Raw genomic sequence first — 14,554 nt, 5'->3', positions numbered from 1 at the left:
GCCAACGAATGAACAGTGTATGATTATGATCCAGGCAGCATTACAGGTCAGAAGTCAGATTGGTCGTGTCGATGAGGCCTTCACAGGGCTAGTGAGGCCTTCACAGGGGCTGATGAGGCTGGCACTTCAGGGATGCGTCATGGATGGGTCCAGGTGCAGGTCCACCATCTGATCTGGATACAGCCGGGATCCGGCAGACTGCAGTAAACCTGAATAAACAGAGAGACTAATATTAGCGTAGACGCCATCCTTCTTATGATGTAACGAGTACATCAGGATTTATTGGAAGTGTTCCCGGTTCCGGGTGACCTAAACTATGCAGCCTAACATTGAATTATAGAAGTCTATAATGTGTTATGTGTATGCTAGGTCAAAGAGATTTGTTTTTAGTCTAGATTTGAACTGACAGAGTGTGTCTGCTTCCCGGACAATGTTAGGAAGACTGTTCCAAAGTTTTGGTGCTAAAGGGGAAAAAGATCTACCGCCAGCAGTTGATTTTGATATTCTAGGTATTATCAAGGTAACACTTTATTTTGATGGTCCCTTTTGAACATTCTGTTGACTAGAAGTAACTTTGCAACTACATGTCAACTAACTCTCATTAGAGTATTAGTGTACTGTCTGCTTAACTTGAATGTGCAGCAATTTGTACAAATAGAGAGTATGTAGGCTTACTATATTTGTTGTAGCCATTAAATAAGAGCATTTAGTTTCATATTTGTTCAAATATCATAATGTTATTTTTTCCATCTATGTTGATTATGAAAAGTGAACACCACGATAGGATGCATCGGGAGACATAGTTCAAAGTTTAGTTCAAACCCTAATTAAACACACCTGAATCAGCTCATCAAGCTCTTCAGAATCACTTGAATATTCAAAGGCAGGTGTGCTGAAGCAGGTTGGAACTAAACTCTGCAGGACAGTGGCCCTCCAGGAGCAGGATTGAATACCTCTGCTTTAAAGTGAATTTAATTTTATATAAATTGTATCTTAATTTTAATACATTTTTCATCAACCAATTGCCTGGATTTAATAAATAGGAAGCAAATATAGCAGACAATATAAATTATGACATGGAGGCGCCGGCGCGCCGCGGCCACTTGCATTGCACGTGAACTGGAGCGCATCTCATCATAAATTAACCGAAACTCAGACATGAGAAATATAGCCTATCTAAAGAAAGCTTTAAATGTCTTTAAAATAGTGGTGGGCCGTTATCGGCATTAACGTGCTGCGTTAACGTGAGACTCTTATCGGGCGATAAAAAAAATACAGCCGTTAATCTATTCTCAAAGTTGGGTTGGGAGCTGGGTGTATACTATGCAAGCTATGATGACTTTCACCTTGATATTTTAGTGTGGATTCGGTTCGGTGCGCATTTTCAAACCGAACGGTTCATTGGACCATTTTTCCTGCCGACCAAAATTTCGTTATTTCAAATGTAGGCGGGTCGCGCGTGGCAAGCGCGCTCATAATGTAAGAGACGCTGGCGCGACCACAACATTGCCCAACATCAAATGGCAAACGTAATGTAAGCGGAACGAAACTGCTCGTTATTGTGTGGTTGACGGACCGTTTATCAGTTTGGACCAAAGCAGCGCGAGCCGATCTTGATCAAGCGACACTGTTACTACACAGCGCTAAGAGATCCAGTAAAGAAATCATTTGAATTCGCTACTTAAGTAATAACATCGCTGCGAGATCTAGTGAGAAACATTCACATTTCTCCATTATTTACGGATCAAACAGCGCGTGGAAGCCAGGAAGAAACATTGTGCCATGAATGAACTATCCAGTGTCCACAGATCTGCAACATTTACCATGGATTTACTGTAGTAACACTAACTGCAACCATGGAGGTTTGGCAGGAATAGTAGGCTATAATGCTTTCAAGTAACATTACGTTGGTTTTATTTTGACATCATGAATAAAATTGCTGCCTTCAAATGTTAATCTGAACTAAAAATAGACCTTTGTTTATAACTAGGCTACTACAATATTAGGCTACATTTCATTTTTTCCAAGGAGTTGTTTTGTTTTATATGCTCATAAGAAGAGTCTATTATAGCTCCATCATTGCTCAAAGTAAAAAAATAAAAATAAAAAATAAATCATACTTTATGTTAGTTTTAATAAAAAAAAAAAATTAAAAAAAATCTCTGGCATTTCTTAACAAGTTATTTTAAATGTCACTTTGTATTTAAGAAACACGTGCCCTTTAGTCATTATTTGGGTAGCACACATATTCTGAATGCCTTCGGCAGAATTCAAATGAGCCATTTTAATCTAGATTAATCTAGATTAATTCCAAGATTACAGTGAGATTAATCTAGATTAAAAAAATGTATCTATGCCCACCACTACTTTAAACGAAACAATTCAAAATGAAAAGAAATAGGCTACTCTCTGATTATGTAATCCAAGATGTGCATTTCTCTCTAGGCTAGGCTATAGGCGCGTTCACTACGGAGATGGCGATCGTCAACTTCATCTTTGCAGCAGACACTGACAGAAAAGACTAGTTTATTAATAAAAAGCAATGCACGCGTGTCACCGGATTTACAAATGCACATCTTGCTTGTTGCACACGCACTTGGCACACATATTATGCATAAATAACGATATTGTGTTGAAATAACATTATTGATAATAATAAATCTTTAATAATATTTGATTGAATGCCGAATGTTGTGCTTGTTCAATTTAATAAAATTAATACTTTAATTGTGATCAATAAAATAATTGAATATTAAATATCAATTGGCCAATTTTTGCTAATTTATTAAAATTATTTATATATAATATATCTAGCACCCCCTCAGCACGTAAAAAAATTATCTGGCGCCGCCCCTGGTTATAACGGTCCAAAATGGTTGGGTCTAAATCGGGCTCGGGCTCATAATTACAGTTAATGTGATGTGTGGGGCCGGGCTCGGACACAACGGGCTCAGGTAGGGTCGGGCTTGATTTTTTGGGCCCGATCTAAGCTCTACTCGTCATTACCCAAGCAAATTGTTTGGGCTTGTTGATGCTCTCTGATAGCAGCATAGACAGTCTGACAGTATATAAACTGGACACAGCGACCCCATAGGTTTCAACTGAGAAAAGTGAAGCAAATTAGAAGCTCTCACTTCCTGATGGCTGAGCGTACTGCGCAGACTCAAACTGAGCTTGACGACGTGGATGTGACGTGAGCAACCTGTCTGTCTTCTAGAAGCTGTGCCGAGAGAAATCTGAATCATTCCCTTCCCAAACTTGCAGAGACGGAGAGCGTGAGTAGGAGCTGTCCATGAGCTAGGAGCAGGAGAAACTTTATGATTCTCTATGGGCTTCTCCCTTGACTTTATCAGACTTTATGCCTCCACGTCCCCCCGATTGACTGCGAGCTTCTCTTCCTGTCTCTACGGTAATTTCCAGAGAGTCGCGTGGTTATGACGTAATCATTAGCCTACTTTTACAAAAACTGCTTCTACGGGGCCATAACGTAAGATACAAGGTAATGGAGCCTTTTATACATTGTCGTGTTTCTTTAGAAATAAACAATGGACAAATAGAGTCTTTAAACGCCTCAGATGTAAAGTTATTCGCTGTCAAAGTGACGCCAAAATGAATGGGAGTCAATGGAATGCTAACAGCAGGTGATGACTTGTTAGCCAATGGCGGCCCCCGGGTGGTACGAGAGCTCGGTTACACCCCTGGATAGCAGTATCTTCAGGCTAACGTAAACCGGAAGTTTGTTACTGGCTTGTTCTACGTTGCCATAGCGATCATGGGAAAGGTCAGAGTTCGAGAAAGTTGTGAATATATATTGTTAGTTATGAATGATCATAGAGTAATCTTTGAAAATGCATGGTTTGCTCTGGCAGTTATTTTTTATATATATATTTTATATATAATTTCAGGAACTCAGGTGGTCTCAGTTTTTTCTGTTTCTTCATGTAATCACAGACGGACTCGATGATGGTGAGATCAGATCAGACCGGCTGTTGTCAGACTCCTTGCGCATACACAAATCTCACTGGATTATTACAATTAATGGCAAAAATAATGTTTGGAAATGTAAACCTTGGTTACTCGCCCAAGGCCCAGTGCTGGGGTCTTCTTGCCGTCGCGTAACGCTAACAACGGATGCTTCCCTCACAGGTCAACTCCCAATGAGGGCATGTTCAATAAAACCCCTTATATAATATATAGGCCCTATTTGTGCATTCAAATGCACAGGCCAGATAGAGACTAAACACGTAATATGCATGTGCATGGCGTCACCATTTTCACAGATTCACGTTTTGAAGTGTACTTTTGAAGTGTTCAAAATCTTGCACTTTGATGAAACCTGTTTAAAAGTGTGCGTTCTCAGGCCACCAAACAATCATTGTTGCATTAATTCCCTGTTATTACTGTAAAGCGGCTTTGTAAAAAGCTCTATATAAATAAAGGTGACAAGACTTGACTTGCAACAATAACAAAACCAGATCAGATCAGACACACTGATATTCATCAGTATAATAAGAACAACTACCAGGATATTTCAGGACACACTGAAGGAGTTTGCTGGAAAACTTGGCATGAAGTGAAAGAGAAAATAAACAGTTTCCAGACAACCACCCAAAGACAAAAGAGGAACCGGATAGTTTCGCAATAGTAGAACATTATAGAGATGTGTAAGTCTGTTGTTCCTTGTAAACTCATACTGAAACCAAACTCTTGGGAAAATAAATAAATAAACGGAGCATATAAATATGAGCAGTATTTCAGTCAGAGCGAATCCCTCTTCAGACGCTCTTCACTCACTCCAGGTGGGCAAGAATATTCATACTTCTTTATTTATAGCAAATTATGATTATATTCCTATTACACACAGATGGATATATATTTTAGTTGTTTATTTATTTCACTAGAGTTGTTTTTAGAAATTATGCGACTTGAATAAAACTGACTAAATCTCACAAATTTTTCTGCATGAATTAATTTAGTTAATTGATTAGTTCAATATAAACATTTTAATTCAAAAAGATAAACTAATAGGATCTTTTCAAAAACAACAAATGATTTGGAAAGAACACTGATTAATGATTTTGAAAGCGTACAGACAGTGCGTGGTTTTAAATAAAGAAGTGCTGTGTAACTTCAGTATCTCGGTGCTCTTTGGGTTTAGGGATGGTTCCACTCTTCAGAAAAAACAATCCAAGGCACTCGAGTAATTTTAGAAAATATATTAAAAAAAACTTTATTCTTTCATGGCTTAGATTTTAAAAACAGGTGATAAGCAACGGCACACCTACTGTACATGAGCCAATGAGCCTTCATCAGGGTGTGAGATGATGTGTGATGAAGGCTCATTGGCTCATGTACAGTAGGTGTGCCGTTGCTTGTTTCTTCTTGTTGCTTCAGCAGGTGAAATAAAGATTGATAACTTTTGAATTGTAGATGTTTTTCTCATGGTGATTTTTCTCAGTGTGTTTGACAGATCTGAACACACACACACACAGACTGGTGACCTTATCAAGCAGTGTCTCTGATCACAGTGTTTGACATCATCCTTCAGTCCAGCGTGAGTCTCCATTTCATTTAGCAGTTTATGAGTCATGGTTTTTTTCTTGGCATCATGGATTAATTAAATTGAAATTCTTTAATTTTCTAACATTGATGAGATTTCCTTTACTTTATTGTCATGTCATTGACCAACCTGATCTTACAGCAATTCGTATGAATTTTACGAGGTGGATAATTGTACCAATTCACACAACCTCACTCGTACGAATTTGTACGATTTTTGCTAAATCATACATATGTTACGAGTTTCTCAATCGTATGAATTAGCCGCCTCGTACACACTCGTACAAATTGGTCGTGAGATAGGCGTTGTCATTGACACAAGTGTACATGGTGTGAAAATATTTTATGCATAGATCCTTGCAGGAATACAGAACAAAGAATGTGACATTCAACTTCAATAAATACACAAAATCATTACATACTTGTAGTATCTTCACTATAAATCAGACTATGACATACATTGAGTTAAAGTTATCACTTTATTTATGTTTGCAGCAGTTACAGCAACAGACATGGGATCATTGTTGTCTTGGTCATCTTCAGGTCAGAACACACACACTTGTAATACAAACACGACACCTAGTGGTTACTCCAGGATACTACAATACTTCTATCACAGCACTATATACTGTATATTGTTAGTTATAAATTATTTGAGTAATCTTTACTTCTGTTTGCAGCATGGTGGGCTTCAGAAAAGTAAGTATTTATTGTTCAAAGCTTTGACTTTATCTTTATTAACTTTATAATCAACTGATTATTATAAATATGAGTAAATCATTTACAACAAGGTTTCATTTGTTAACATTAATTAATTACATTAGTTAACATTAACTATTATTACAGCTCTTAGTTAAAGCTGCAGTCCGTAATTTTTGGGGTTCAAAATTATCCAAAATAAATTTTTGAGGAAGTACATAACCCGCCAGTGTGCAAAACTCTCTGCTTGCCGTAGCTCGATTCAAAGCGGTAAGCTTGTAATAATGTTTTTAATTCTGCGGGAAATTCAAGCATGTCTTTGCATCATTACGTCACATCTGTCCACATAAAGATGAGTCTCGGGTAGTAGGCTATGAGTGTGTGGATGCTGGAGGTGGAGATTTATAGCCTTTTCTCACAGCACTTGATATAATTAAACTTATCAATTTGATGGCGGATCCAGAAAGGTTCAAACGACAATCACCAGTGACAACTAGAGATTCACCCGCTGTAAAACGCGAAAGACTTCAGAGCGGCTACAGAAAAAAGAGACTGCAACCGGCCCGTGTGAACACAAGGATAAATATCGGGAGGGCATTAAATGTAGTCACGCAATGCTGATGTTGTTAAAATTAACAATTTGAGAACAAAGTATAATTTGCACGGTTTGGCGTGATATGATAAGCGATCGTTAGATTTAATCAGCGCGATTTACTGCAATGCTTTATCCCCCTTAGTTGGTCAGAACAAAAGTGGATGTTACTTGCTTGTTCAGACGACATTTTCCAGTGAAAATTCTTATTTTGGTCATATTTCCAAAAAGTAGAACCTGTGATTGTGAATGCCAGTATCCACACCAGCGGCGACTGACAGCCACTTTCTCCTCAAAACACTGGATTCATCCGCGCTGTGCCGTGCCGAGACACAACCCACGTAAAGTTGATAATTCCGCGAATAACTGCAATTGCAGATTTCGAACAGAGATGGCGACAACGAGGAATAACTACGGACTGCAGCTTTAATTTCAAAATTTTTTAAATGTATAGTTCCTCATCACGTGGAAGTTTATATGGACAGTGTAACTTATACTGTATTCAGCAGCTCCTTAAACCACAACAGAACATGATTGTGACGTCACAGCAAATCACATTTCATTTACACACGCACAACTCTATATGAAGAGTTCAGATGCAAAAGCCTCTATTTTTATCAAGCTCGTATATTTAAGTTCAGTAATTTCACTTAAATGGCAATGCAAATTACCTATTAATTGTCATTTAAGTGAAATTACTGAACTTAAATATACAAGCTTGATAAAAATGATCATTCTAGAAGAAAATTTCAAATGGCACTTAGAGGCTTTTGCATTTGAACTCTTCATATATGACTTAACTTATGAGATAATAATAATATAATACTTGTAGATACTTCAAGCAGACTGTTTTTACATAGATTTTTATCAGTGCATTTTAAAAATATTTTATTCAACACCCCAAGCATGAACGATGCATAAAACAAATGATTGTAGTTCAGTGAGTTGAACTAGCGCAGGTTCTGCCAGTAAAGGACACTGGTGTAACATTAGCAATGATGTACATCTGAGACGGAGAGAAGTTATCAAGAGAAGGACATACAAACTAGAACACAGCCTCTATTAGCCAATGAATTAACTAATGTTAACAAAGGAGCCTTTATTGTGGAGTTTTATAGTGTTGTTAGTTTGCTATAGTGCAAAAGTACAGCATGACAATTACAATGTGCATAATGGTTAATATAATACCGGTATGTGCCATTTGGCTGGTAAACCATAAAACAGATGAAACAAATATCCAGTGCTGTCTACTTATGAAAAATGTTTTGATATTTCAGGGAATTGCAAGAACTGAAGTCTAAAACTGTCACTGATAAATTAAAGGAGCTGAATTTGACTAACAGCAAAAGTCAAACTAAGAAGATCACAGATGATTTCATGAACCCAATCGACTCAAAGATTAACAAAATAAAAAATTCCCAGAAGGATCCTGGAAAAAATAAGAGAATTGATCAAACTATCGAACTGCATGGGAAACTAAAAGAAGCTAGGGATGATCTATTAGTAAAGATTGCTAGCCCATGTGCAACAGCAGAAGAAACTTTGAAATATATTACTGATTTGAGAAAAACAGCTGATCAATTTAAGAAAAGTCTGAACTAAATTTAAAGTGCCAACTAATAAAATCATGCAGAAAGTGTTCAGTCTTTGAAAGCAGTGAAATTAGGTTTTTGAAAGATTTCATTTTATTTTTTGTTGAGCAACTGTTTGATTGTCATTGTTCTGGTTCTGTATGACCTTGGAGAAACTCTATTTGTCTTTTTTAATGAACCACTTGCTCTGGAGTTTTGATTCTGTTTATTTATTGTGAAATTATTCAGGCATTCATTTTAATTGCCCTTTTTGTTGTATATGTTACAGTTTTGTAATGTAATGTAAAATAAAAACTATAATCATGCTTTTCCAGCTGATGTAGATGTAGAAGAGCAAAATATATATTGCTAAATAAATGTACATCTGACCTCACCAACATATTCACCAAACTGTGTGATCTTTTATAAGTAAACATATAGGAAGGTATTTGAAATAAATGAAGTTAAAATAAACACATTTTTGTTTACAATATATTCAATCTTGTAACTGTTCTTGGTGTACGGGATGGTTTACTGAAAATGCTTTTGGGTTTTTTTTATTCATGATGTAATAACTGACTTGTATTAGACCTTCACCATATCAAACAGATTAAAACCAAAATGCATATAATGTCATTATAAAGTTCTCCATGATTATTTAATATATTAGTATATTAACCCTTGTATGCTGTTCAGGTCTGTGGGACCCGTTTTCATTTTTTATCAAAAGAAAAATGATACGATTAATTATTTTTTCAACCTCAGACTCATTGGCCTTGGCTCATTTTCTGTGAAGAACATATATCAGAACACATTTTCAATGACCACACACTGCCTGTTTTTTACTCTGTAAGAGTTGTTAATAAAAAAAATAAGTTTAAAGAATGTTTCAGGAAAATCATTCTAACCTTAAAAAAGCGTTTCACTAACATTAAGAAAACTGGACATTGTAATGTTCCCATAAGCAGAACCATGTTTGTGAAGCGTTCTGTTATCTGTGGAGTTCGTCTCTCCTGCTCTCGAGCTTCATCTGGTGGACATTAAACAGCTGTGATGAAACATGCTTATTAGTCTGATATCAACAGCTTTGAGAATTAAGATACATTAACATTAAAATGGCCATGACTGCATTGTTGTATAGGGTTTATGGGGTGCACTTGTAACGGGACAACAGAATAATTATTCAGTGTATTTTACCCAACAGAGGTTAAATAAGGCCTAGGTTGAATCACAAAGATTCTTTTGAATTGTAGATCAGGGTCTGGCTCGCCGTTCAAAGGTGGATCACTTTTCAGAAAACAGAATCAGCATTCAAAAAAACAATTTGCACAAAACAATGCAGTTACATTAAACATTTCTTAATCTCAACAATTTCTACACCGACATTTACTATCAGCTGCACAAAATGTCTGTGATTAGTGTTAATCCAACACGTGAGAACATACAGGTAAGTGCACATAAGCATGCTTAAACACATACAATTGTGTAACTATAAAAATATACAACATATCTCATTGTACAACATCTTTTTCCACTTCCAACACGGTGAGTAATGTCTTGTCCTGTTATTATCATGCGTCGCGTCTGAATGCGTTGTTGTTTTTGGAGCTCTATCGATTTGATTTATAATTCTTGATTTTTCTCGCTGCCTGCTGTGAGTGTGTTTGCTTCGGAGCTGTAAGCTCCGTCTTAGCCTCGTATTTCCTTGTTTTGAACCATCATTTACTACAATTTCTAGTTGTTTATATTACTACTAAATACAGCTTACCCAACCCTGACGCATAACACGCTAGTAATTCGCTAGCCTGTTAACGCGCCACCCTTGCGCTCAGCTATTTTTATTTATTTATTTTCTCTCGCGCCTTTGAGTTCATAAAAGCTCAGGTGAATAAGAAACACTCAACAAACACGGTGAATAATGTCTTGTCCTGTCATTATCATGCGTTGCGTCTGAATGCGTTGTTGTTTTTGGAGCTCTATCGATTTGATTTATAATTCTTGATTTTTCTCTTTAAACCCGCTTACAACGAACATTTTCTACTCTTCCTCACTGAGAAGCACTACTGCTCAAACCTCATTGTTACAACGCGGACTGTTGAGCAGACGCGTCTCAAGCCTATTAGTGATCCAACGCTGCATACTCTTAAAGGTTACGTCCGTGGATCACGGCTGAACGAGTCTTCTCCACACTCACTTATAAACAAACACTTTTTTTTCGCCTATCGTGCTACTCTACACCCCTACCACTAAAAAACCTCATAGTTACAACGCGGACTGTTGAGCAGACGCGTCTCAAGCCTATTAGTGATCCAACGCTGCATACTCTTAAAGGTTACGTCCGTGGATCACGGCTGAACGCGTCTTCTCCACACTCATTTACAAACAAACTTATAATATAAATTAGTATTAATATTGATAGCATCACTGGTAGCTTCGTTGCTAACTCACTGTCCATCTGTTAAAATGGCGAATATATCAGATGTAAGTAGTCTACCGCTTGGTGCAGGTGAGGACACATTTGAGCTTCACGCACTGCAGTCTGAGCTGGAAGCTGTTGAGAAACAGATCCACAACCTTTTATTGAGACAGGCCGAGCTGAGAGACCGGTGTTTGGCTCTTGAAACATCACGCGCCGACGCACACAAATCAGTGTTTAACGTTACTAACCCGCTGACTCCGACCGCGTCTACTCCGTGCGTTCCTCAGCATCGGTCGCAATCAGCCATGGTCTCGTTCACTCCGGCTCCAACACGCCACCACGAAGCCTGGGTGGTTCCGCAGCGGAAGACGCGAGTCAGGTTTAGACCAAGACTTTCTCCGACCCTCCCGGTTTTCGAGTTATCCACACAAAACCGCTTCTCCCCTCTACGCGAAACAGAACGCGATGCTGTGATCATCGGCGATTCCATCGTTCGGCACGTACACGCTACGTTAGGTACAAGTAAGGTGCAAAGTCACTGCTTCCCTGGTGCTCGTGTTTCTGAAATCGCTGCTCGCGTTCCCGAGATCCTGAACGGTGACGAGCGCGTCGGAACTGTGGTCCTGCACGCGGGAGTGAACGACATCAGGCTGCGCCAGACGGAGATTCTGAAGAAAGACTTCAGGAATCTAATCGATACGGTACGCAGCACATCGCCTGAAACAACGATCATTGTGTCAGGACCGCTTCCCACGTACCGACTAGGGCATGAAAAGTTCAGCAGATTATTTGCGCTAAATGAATGGTTAATGTCATGGTGCAATGAGCAGAAACTGCTCTTTGTAAATAATTGGAATCTGTTTTGGGAGCGTCCTAGGCTTTTCCGTGCTGATGGCTTACACCCAAGCAGATTCGGAGCGGATCTTCTGTCAGATAACATCTCCAAAATGTTAAATACCCTTTGACTAGTAACCAAAAGTCCAAATCATAGTCTCTGCTGCACCAATTCAACTGATATAAATACTAGTGTAGAACATTGCATAGAAACCGTGTCTATTCCTCGTTTAGTGAGATCAAATAATAAATCTAATGCAGGATCTAGGAAAAATCTAATTGTTATTAAAACAGAAAATGTTGCTATTAGTAAACAAAAACTATTTCTAAAGCTAGGTCTTCTAAACATTAGATCACTCACACCTAAGGCAGTTATTGTAAATGAAATAGTCACAGATAATAGCTTCGATGTACTTTGCCTTACTGAAACCTGGCTTAAACCAAATGATTATTTCGGTATTAATGAGTCTACTCCTCCTGGATACTGTTATAAGCATGAGCCCCGTCTGATTGGCCGTGGCGGAGGTGTTGCAACCATTTATAAAGATATTCTAAATGTTACTCAGAAAACGGGTTATAAGTTTATTTCATTTGAAGTACTTGTACTAAATGTTACGCTCTTAGATGTTAGAAAAACATCCCTATTATCTCTAGCCTTGGCTACCGTATATAGACCGCCAGGGCCTTACGCTGATTTCCTAAAAGAGTTTGCAGATTTTCTCTCAGACCTATTAGTCAATGTCGATAAAGCATTAATTGTTGGAGATTTTAACATACACGTAGATAATCCAAATGATGCGTTAGGAGCTGCGTTTACAGATTTATTAAATTCATTTGGGGTCAAGCAAAACGTCACCGGACCAACTCATCGTCTTAATCATACACTCGATTTAATTATATCACACGGAACCGATCCAACCGATATAGATATCATTCCACAAAGTGATGAAGTCACTGATCACTACATGGTAACTTGCATATTACGTACTGCTGTAATATGTCATGCGGCGTCGCGTTATCAACCAGGCAGAACAATCCTCCCATCCACCATAGATAATTTCTCAAATTGCTTATCTAATCTGTCTCAGCTGCTGCCTGAACCCAAACAAACAGATGAACTAGAAGAACTAACTAGCACTATGAGCACCATTCTCTCTAGAACATTGGATGTGGTTGCACCTATTAAATTAAAAAAGGTCAGAGAGAAAAATAAAGCACCATGGTATAACAATACTACGCATGTTTTAAAGAGAGAAACCCGTATTTTAGAGCGTAAATGGAAACAAACTAATTTAGAGGTCTTTAGAATCGCGTGGAAAGACAGTATGTCACGTTATAAAAAGGCCCTAAAAGCGGCCAGGGCTGAGCACCTCCGCAAACTAATAGAAAACAACCAAAACAATCCAAGGTTTCTATTTAACACCGTGGCTAGACTAACAAATAAACAGACGTCACCCGAACAAAATATCCCGTTACAGTTCAGTAGTAATGATTTCATGAACTTCTTCACTGAGAAAATAGAAAGCATCAGAACCACAATTATAAACGTTCAATCTTCAATCGCGCCTTACAATTCAGCTTCAATTATCACCCCGAAAGAACAATTACAGTGCTTTACAACTATAGAACAAAAAGAGTTAAATAAACTTATCACTTCATCTAAAACAACAACATGTTTATTAGATCCTATACCAACTAAACTACTGAAAGAAGTGTTATCTGTAGTGGAAGAGCCTCTCCTCAATATTATTAACTCGTCTTTATCTTTAGGTCATGTTCCAAGAACATTTAAACTGGCAGTTATAAAACCTCTCATTAAGAAACCACAATTAGATCATAATAATCTAGCAAATTATAGACCCATTTCAAATCTTCCATTTATGTCTAAAATATTAGAAAAAGTGGTGTCCGCTCAACTGGGCTCTTTCTTGCAACAAAATGATATCTATGAAAAGTTTCAGTCTGGATTCAGACCGCATCATAGCACTGAAACTGCGCTCGTTAAAATCACAAATGATTTACTTTTAGCTTCTGACCAAGGCTGTATCTCAATACTAGTTTTACTTGATCTTAGTGCTGCGTTCGATACTATAGATCACACAATACTCTTAGATCGACTACAAAATTATACTGGTGTTCAAGGACAAGCACTAAGCTGGTTCAAATCATACCTATCTGACCGCTACCATTTTGTCTATTTAAATGGAGAAAAATCGATCATAACTCCAGTAAACTATGGAGTGCCGCAGGGATCTGTATTAGGCCCCCTGTTATTTTCAATATATATGATGCCACTTGGAAATATTATAAGGAAACATGGAATTAGTTTCCATTGTTATGCTGATGACACTCAAATATATATTTCATCACGGCCGGATGAAAACGCTACATTTTCCAAATTGACAGAGTGTGTTAAAGATATAAAAGATTGGATGACGCGTAATTTTCTTTTATTAAATCCAGACAAGACAGAGGTAATACTTATCGGTTCAAAAAACCGCCCACAAAACCTCGCACAATACAACTTTAACATCATAGGATGTCCTGTTACTTTATCCTCTACAGTAAAAGACCTGGGTGTTATACTCGATTGCAACCTGTCTTTTGAAAATCATATTTCTTATGTTACAAAAACAGCCTTTTTCCACCTTAGAAACATTGCTAAGCTACGTAATATGCTATCAGTTTCTGATGCAGAAAAGTTAGTTCATGCATTCATGACCTCGAGACTGGATTACTGTAATGCTTTATTAGCTGGTTGTCCTGCATCCTCAATAAACAAGCTACAGTTAGTCCAAAATGCCGCCGCTAGAGTTCTTACGAGATCAAGAAAATATGATCATATAACACCGATTTTATCATCACTGCATTGGTTACCTA

At 37.8% G+C, this 14,554-nt stretch overlaps 4 long non-coding RNA genes across 5 annotated transcripts in view; 2 read left to right on the top strand and 2 right to left on the bottom strand.

The window, feature by feature from the left end:
- Positions 1-2,082, top strand: part of LOC309492563 — a 276,178-nt gene extending 274,096 nt beyond the window's left edge. The window contains exon 2 of the long non-coding RNA XR_014203586.1: positions 1,991-2,082. This is a non-coding gene — a long non-coding RNA (uncharacterized lncRNA). The remainder of the gene's footprint in view (positions 1-1,990) is intronic.
- Positions 1,207-3,906, bottom strand: LOC309492585. The gene is made up of 2 exons (XR_014203609.1): positions 2,121-3,906; positions 1,207-2,082 (listed from the first exon to the last, which is right to left on the bottom strand). It is a non-coding gene; the product is annotated as an uncharacterized lncRNA (long non-coding RNA).
- A 422-nt stretch (positions 3,907-4,328) lies between these two features.
- The window catches only part of LOC309492537, a 34,085-nt gene continuing 23,859 nt past the window's right edge, over positions 4,329-14,554 (top strand). The window contains exons 1-4 of one of the 2 annotated variants that reach the window (XR_014203546.1): positions 4,329-4,799; positions 5,459-5,554; positions 6,055-6,102; positions 6,240-6,258. This is a non-coding gene — a long non-coding RNA (uncharacterized lncRNA). The remainder of the gene's footprint in view (positions 4,800-5,458; positions 5,555-6,054; positions 6,103-6,239; positions 6,259-14,554) is intronic. The other variant, XR_014203547.1, reaches the window with a different exon arrangement.
- The window catches only part of LOC309492557, a 34,803-nt gene continuing 28,751 nt past the window's right edge, over positions 8,503-14,554 (bottom strand). Inside the window, exon 2 of the long non-coding RNA XR_014203578.1 lies at positions 8,503-8,736. This is a non-coding gene — a long non-coding RNA (uncharacterized lncRNA). The remainder of the gene's footprint in view (positions 8,737-14,554) is intronic.

The sequence above is a fragment of the Leuciscus leuciscus genome (assembly GCF_965113295.1).
Source record: "Leuciscus leuciscus genome assembly, chromosome: 2".
In the NCBI taxonomy this organism is placed as follows: Eukaryota; Metazoa; Chordata; class Actinopteri; order Cypriniformes; family Leuciscidae; genus Leuciscus; species Leuciscus leuciscus.
This window is presented reverse-complemented; position numbering and strand designations above follow the sequence as displayed.